The sequence below is a fragment of the Lepisosteus platostomus genome, chromosome 27 (genome assembly GCF_059453375.1).
Source record: "Lepisosteus platostomus isolate fLepPlt1 chromosome 27, fLepPlt1.hap1, whole genome shotgun sequence".
NCBI lineage: Eukaryota > Metazoa > Chordata > Actinopteri > Semionotiformes > Lepisosteidae > Lepisosteus > Lepisosteus platostomus.
In genome coordinates, this window is record NC_142637.1 from 7,575,792 (window position 1) to 7,582,904 (window position 7,113).

Genomic DNA, 7,113 nt, shown 5'->3' on the forward strand with positions numbered 1-7,113 from the left:
GATGCAGCTGAAAGTGCTTTCCCATTCACATCCGAGCTAACACAGTGGGGGGGGGGGGAGTTCAGTCAGTGGTTATGAGGCTCCTGCCTCATAATATTGGGCTCAGAAAACAAGTCCAGCCCTGGGTGGCATCTGTGTGGAGTTTGCATGTTCCCCACAAGTCTGCATGGGGTTTCTGCAGGCACTCCAATTTCCTCCCATAGAGCAGGCTAATCGGGGGTCTCTGAATGGTTCCTGTGTTTGCCTGCATGCTCAGACTGGAAGGCCATCCAGGGTACTTGCATTACATGCTTCTGGGGCATCACACAAGAATGGTCATTCACAAGTGAAGGCTATTTGGTGGCCCACCTCGGTCATTTGGTTGTTAGCTGCTCATCCATCTCTCATTAAAAAAAAAGCCATAATTTCAACAACATGACTGGGCAGCTTGTTCCAGACACCCACACTCTCGTCTGTAGAAACGTGTCCCCTGTTCTCGGTTTTTATGAACCTTACAGGTGTAAGTCACTTTTTCCAATAAAGAATGCAGGGAGTATCCAAGCTGCACACTTTATTCTATAGAGTGTCTTTGCTGCAGTTCCAAACACACCCTGAGCATTCGGAGGGCAAATACATATCAGACCCCCCACAGACACAGAGAAAGATTCAAAATTCAGTTTTGCATGCGTTTTTCCCCTCTGCGTTTTTTTCCCTCTTGCGATGGAAGCTGTGCAGCCCAGCTAACGAGATCAGCAGCTCATTTACCTGAGCTGCAGGTAGGCAGAAATGCTCGTTCACATGCATATCGACGCCACAGCCTTTGACAACAGATGGGACTGACCAGCTGCAGCAGCACACACAGAGATGCCCCGATATGTTGGACAATGGATGTGGCATTCACTATTTCCATTACAAGAGACGGAGTCAAATCTCTTAAGCCCACAACGCCCAGCCCACATAGAGAAGTACCCGTTTTCCATTTTGACAATTGCTAGAAGGATGTGACTGCTTGCTATTTTGCTCCCCAGTGTGGGGATTACTAAGAACTGGACCTTAATGATAGGAGCTCCCTGGAAGAATATCAGCTGCTGAACTGAACTGAAAGTGTGCTAAAAGCACTTGCTCATGCAAGGCGGTGCATCTGAAGTACCGTAAAGGCTGATCTGACCTGATACTGAGTGAGGTGTTTCCTTCGGTGAAGAAATCATAGAGAAAGAAGTGAGAAGGAAATCAAGTGACGCTACAGCAAGTGGCTGTTTTTATCGGCAGCCAGAGAAGATCTTCATCGTTAATGAATGTTTGCCTGTTCTTCTGGCTTGTTTTTAAGCTCTGGGTATCACGACACTGAACACCCAGTTCCTCTTTCGGATTCTGAGAAAAAGGAACAGGGTCTGCGCTGAAAACCAGAAATTGCCCACACACTCATGCACAAAGAAACGCACATACAGTGGACAGTCAAGGAGCCTAATCTTCGCTGGGTGACTTGCTCCTACATTGACAGCGGCCCGCCCGGCTGTCACAGAGAGGCGGTCAGTTTAAACCGTTCGCAGTAATCTAATCTTTTCTGCAAAAAACAGCTCTTGATATTTCCACCCCAGACGAGTCGCACACAGCACCAACACACCAAAAAAAAAACACATAAAGGTTTGAGTTGTTTCCAGCCTGAGCTGGTTTCTTTGCTCCTCGCACACTGACGCAAGCTAACATGAGCTTTAAACTAACATCCTCTAAACTGATCCCGGTGAGGATCAGACTGTGCACACCGATTGCACCCAGGTCCGTCCCTTGTGAACATCTTCTAGTGGGTAGAAATGGAGTGTCACCGCAGGGTCTGAGCTCACAGGGGTGTCAAGATGTTTCAGATTGGTATCTTCGGCCCCTTTAGTGCCCTCCGTCCTATCTGCACACCTTTGTCTAAGCAGCTGCCTTATGTACTGGTTCTGGAACGGCCCTGTTCTGTGCTTGACCAGTGAGGCAATATCGTCAATGCAACGGAGACAGCGGAATAACGATCAAGCTGATGGCCTGATCCATGCGCTGAGGCCAGAGTGTGCTCAAGGTGGACCATCTGCACGACAGCTCAGTCCACCAGTGCGTCACACGAGGTTGCACGTTTTAACCCCCTGAAAACAGAGCTGGCCAATGACCCGCGGGATAGCGGTCGAAGGCGTTTGACAAAGTGGCTCATGTAGCCCAGGGGGGAAAACAGAATTCCTTCGCTTCCCAGCTCGTGTGTATTTATTTCACCAAGTTATCACCTTCACGCCTGCAGCACGCCTGCTATACTTTATCCTCAATGAATATGCATTGACACACTAGTGAACCTGCGTGGGGGGAAAAAATGCATGGAGAGAGAGAAGCATACAATCTGCACTGCAGCCCGCTCTGAGGTGCTGTGTAATGCAGTACGAGGATGTGTTTTTTTTTAAATAAAAGGCAATACCGTCCCGAGCGTTGCGTCGATTCGGGATTTTCTGCTTCTAGCGAGTGTCCACCTCCCACCGACTCTCATCCGGCGGCGCTTTGCAACCCGATCACGTCTCCCCAGCCTACTCTTTGCACTGAGCGATGTATACGCATTTACTTATTTATGTCGTCGAGGTGTTTTTGTCAGTGTGTGCCGAGATGCAGCGAAGGGGTGTGAACGCTGTTCCTCTTTTTCTCTCTCCCCCGAAATGACTGACTGCCCCTCCATTTCAAATCGTTTGAAATTTAGGACAAGAGACACCCAAAACCGTAGGGCAGCGGACGATGTTTTTTTTTTGTTTGCGGCGCAGATGAGATAACCCTCGTTAATATAATAAATATTTAACCCTCGTTTTCACCCTGATGATCGTCAGCGTCGCGTTGGGAAAGACCTGCAACTTGCCCAAATAAACCAACAGCAAAGCAACACTCGGAACAAAGTTACCTGGGGGGGTCCCTTAGTTCTCCAACACCCCCAAATACGTTTTTTAACGGATTTTCAAGAAATAGCAAAAAAATAAACTAGTCAATTGGTATAAAAACATTAACAAACTGTGCAAGTGTGGTCTAACACAACGTGGGTGTTTAAAAGCGCTGGTATGTGGAACAATTTGAATATAAACGTAACAAACAGCCGAAGCAGCACAACATACTTAACACAAATCGTATAGCTATAACAGTACGACTAATAAACTATTTTGTATAGCCCTTTTAAAATAAAGCTCAAAGTCCACTTCCCTCTTACCACTTAACATCAGTTTTGTCCAGCGATGTCAGTGAAGGATAAACTACAGATGGCCAGGACGCCTTCGGGTCTGTGTTTTCTTAAATACGACTTTAGAAAAAATGTCAAATAACGCTATAGGTTGCGTGTGTGCTTAAAAAAAAACACACTAGTTTTATTTTCATTTTTTTCCCCCCAAACGTACTTTATTCCAGAATTGGAAAAACTGGCAATCTTCATTTTTGTTTTGAGTCATTCGCTATAAAGCTCCAAATGTACAACATTTGCAATAAAAGTAACAAGACAATTTCATGACACCCCCCCATGCTGTAAAACTCGGCGGAAGTACAGCGACCTCTACAGGAAGTGGTTATTCCACTGGGGGGCGTGACCACCAGGTGAGACACGGGGAGGCCAAGTGACCTTTCTGAAGCCAAGTGACCTTTCTGAAACCGCACAGGCAGTCCACCCGAGCAAGACAGGAAATGTGATCGGTGCCGTCCACACCAAGCAAAGACACGTGTGTTTTATTTTCAAAAGAAAATGAGTGACTCACTTCTGGAAAAATCCACCGGGCAGCGTAGTGGGTGAATCTCTAAACTCACGGCTGGTGGTGATGGTGGTGGGCTCAAGTCCCCAGGACAGACACTGCTGTTGTCCTGCAGCATTGTATCCTACCCCAGTATCTCCAGTCCTCCCAGCTGAATGACTGGGGAGCAGCCTTGGTGGGATAGACCCAGCTGTGGCTCACATCCCATCTCCCTGCTCAAAACAACCCCATTAGCTGGATGCCTGATCAGATAAGGTCTCTGTGATGTAGCAACACTGGGAGGTTCATCACTTCCACCAGTCTTAAAGCAACTCTGTACAATATGGTAGGGATGTTACCCCGGTGTCCTGGCCTTTACCCGTCATGGCCTCCTGATAATCCCCCTCTCTGAACTGGCTTCATCACTCTGCTCTCCTCCCCACTGAGAGCTGGTGTGTGGGGAGCGGACTGGCGCACTCTGGAGAGCCCAGGAGAGTAAAGTTAAGGAATTATTATTATTATTCTATTTCCTTTTCTTATTGCAATGGGATACAGCAACCCAACATCTTCAGTGGGAGTTTAGAAACAAGACAACCAGCCCTGAACACAACACGATCAGTCCAGAGTGGGCCGGCCTGCAGCTCTGATGCATCAGAAGGAGCCAAATTCTCATTCCCGGCGTGCACACTGGACCATGTCATACAGCGGGAGCCGGCTTCGTCAGGGGGGTCGTTTTAATGCCCAACTAGAAGCAAAACACAGGTTTAGTCACTCCCAACCCGAAAGAACCACAAAGAGCAACGATCGTTCTTTTTTTTTTTTTGTTTTACCTTTTTTTACATCTTGGCTTGACATTTGAGCTGCTTTAAGCTGCACTTTTTGCCTTCCAGAGCAGCAGTGCTGCTGAGACTTGCGGCCAGGCTCCAGGGTGCTGGCTGGTGTGTGTCTCTGGCCCCCGGGGTGATATTTGATATGAAAGCAGCGAGCGGCGATTTCTCGAAATCCGAAAGGCTGAATGGGGACCACAACCCGGCCACTTCCTTTCACGAGAAGTCTCCCACGACACCCACGGTTTTGAAAAAAAAGGGCCATTTTTCGGTTGTCAGGAGACGTCAGCGATAATCAGTCTTCAAGAAGCCCGTCGCTGTAAATAGTTTTATCTCTGGTTTTCGGAAAGGCTGCTTTTAGACAGTTGGACCACTCAATTCTCTGTCTTAGCGTGCCAGTCCTGGCTTCTGTGCTGTGAATGAATCATTCAGCTGCAGTCTAGCACAGCAGCGTAATCTCTCTCTCGCTAGCTGACGAGCTCAAATGTCCGCTGAGCATGCTGTGGACTCTTCCACCTTGTTTCAGCTATTCTTGAAAAAGGTCAGCAGTTCAGTAGCAGTAATTGGAGGTGCATGGATTTTTTTGGTTTATGCAACTACACCCTGACAAAGAAACCATCCAAAGTTTGATGCAGACTCATATGTTCTATGATTCAGTGTGGTCAGCGCTCGACATGACCATGAATTACCAGATTATCAACTGCTGTTTTACACCACCCACCATATTCTGTAGCCTAAGGATGCCTCGTTTGCAGCCTCTCCAGACAATTGCACCCATTCATTTTCTAACCAGTCACAGGGGAGTCAGGAGCCTATCCCAACAAGCAACTGGCACAAGGCTGGGTACACCCTGGACAGCACACCAGTCTTTCACAGGGCACACACACACACACACACACACACACACACACACACACCTAGGGCCGATTTTTCCTGAAGCCAATTAACCTACCGGCATGTCTTTGGACTGTGGGAGGAAACTAGAGAACCTGGAGGAACACGGGGAGAACATGCAGACTCCACCCACACAGCACCGAATCCCCAATGTTAACCACTGTGCCGCCGCCAGACCATTCCATTCCGGAATTTGGATCAATCCAGCTCCTTAATTGCTATATCAACCCCCAGTGATTAGGAGTTAAATAATTAAAGAGCTGGGTGTAGCAGCTGTAGGTGCTGCAGGCTAAGTGCTAGCGAAAGCCTGCAGGGTGAAGCACTGGTCAGGGCTCCTGGCTTGTATCTGGGAGGTTATGGGCTTGGACCCTTGAGCAAAGGACCTTAGGAAAATGTCCATCTACATAAATGCATATAAACATACGTTGCTTTGGATAACTTAAAATATTGATCCAGCCAAATGAATGAATAACAATTCAGAAATCTTGCCTTCTGAGCAGAGCCCTAAATGTAGTTAATTATTGGACGCCACTGGCATTGTGTGGGTCTCCTCGGTTTGTTTTTCGATTCTGTGCGGTCAGAGCCCCCGAGGCACAGGAAGTGGTTGTAGGCACAAAGTGTGGGGTGGACAGGTGAGCGGAGGCAGGAACAGGGTTAACTGTGTGAACAGTGACGTCTGTGAGGCGTATCTCCAGTCAAGCGCATGTTTCTAATTGTGTTGTTCGGTCGGACAAGCCAGAGCTGTTTTGCTGGTCTCACCTTCTCACTGCCCTCCCTGACTTCTGGGCCTTTCCAGACCGTTTCTCAGGAAGGGAGGCTTGCCGTGTCAGATGCACGCACCTTCCTTTAAGTTCACAAACACCTCTAGGGGTAAAACGCGAGTTGCTTTTATGATGTTTTTTTTATTTTGTTCGTCTGTGTTTGTTTGTGTTCTAATTAACACGTCCTTTTAATGCCGTTCACACATAGCCCTTAAGCCAAAGGGGTAAACAAAGCCTTTTGGTCATCTCCTGTCTGCACCCTAAAACCAAAGAAAACCCAAAAGCAGGGCGAGATCGTCGATTTTTCTCTGCTGCGTTTCTGCCTTTGCTGCAGCTGCTACAGCTCTGGAAAGGGATCTCTCAGCGATGTCCGATGTTGGAAAAGGCCGGACGGTTTGCGTCTCGTTTTGACTCCAGCCCGCCGGGAACGCGACCGAACTCCTCTATAACCCCCACACCCGCTGTGCACGGCGAGAAGAAACACGTGCCTCATGAATCCAGGAGATCGGTGAAGTGCAAACACGCCAACCCCGCGGTAAATCTTAAAGCTTCGGTCTGTCTTGCCTGGAGTCAGCGTTTCTCCGGCGAGGTCTGGCACACGGGTCGGGATTTCGGCACCGAGAGAACGCAGGGCAGCTCCTGGAAGGGCCGAGGGGGAATGAAAGAGAAGTGCTCTCCCACACGAGCCCCAGCAAAATGCTCTCACCAAGCAGAGAGAGAGAGAGAGACACGCTCCTTCTGCTCGTGCAGAAGTCAGCTGCCTCACAGAGCATCTTGCTGTTGGATCACAGACGAGAGCACAAACAACAGGCTCTTCTTACAAGGCCCTCAGCCCTGTCTTTGCTGAAGTTTCCATTGCTGCACAGCTGCTGGCAGGCAGGAGTGTTTCCAGGGGGGGTTTTGAGAGCCCCGATGGATCAAAGCTGCGGATGA

The 7,113-nt window shown here is 48.6% G+C and overlaps 1 long non-coding RNA gene across 1 annotated transcript in view; it reads right to left on the reverse strand.

The window, feature by feature from the left end:
* Positions 1 to 6,850, reverse strand: part of LOC148639217 (uncharacterized) — a 48,914-nt gene extending 42,064 nt beyond the window's left edge. The window contains exons 1-2 of the long non-coding RNA XR_015930772.1: positions 4,529 to 6,850; positions 3,191 to 4,443 (exon numbers count right to left, since the gene is read on the reverse strand). This is a non-coding gene — a long non-coding RNA (uncharacterized LOC148639217). The remainder of the gene's footprint in view (positions 1 to 3,190; positions 4,444 to 4,528) is intronic.
* Positions 6,851 to 7,113: the final 263 nt, after the last annotated feature.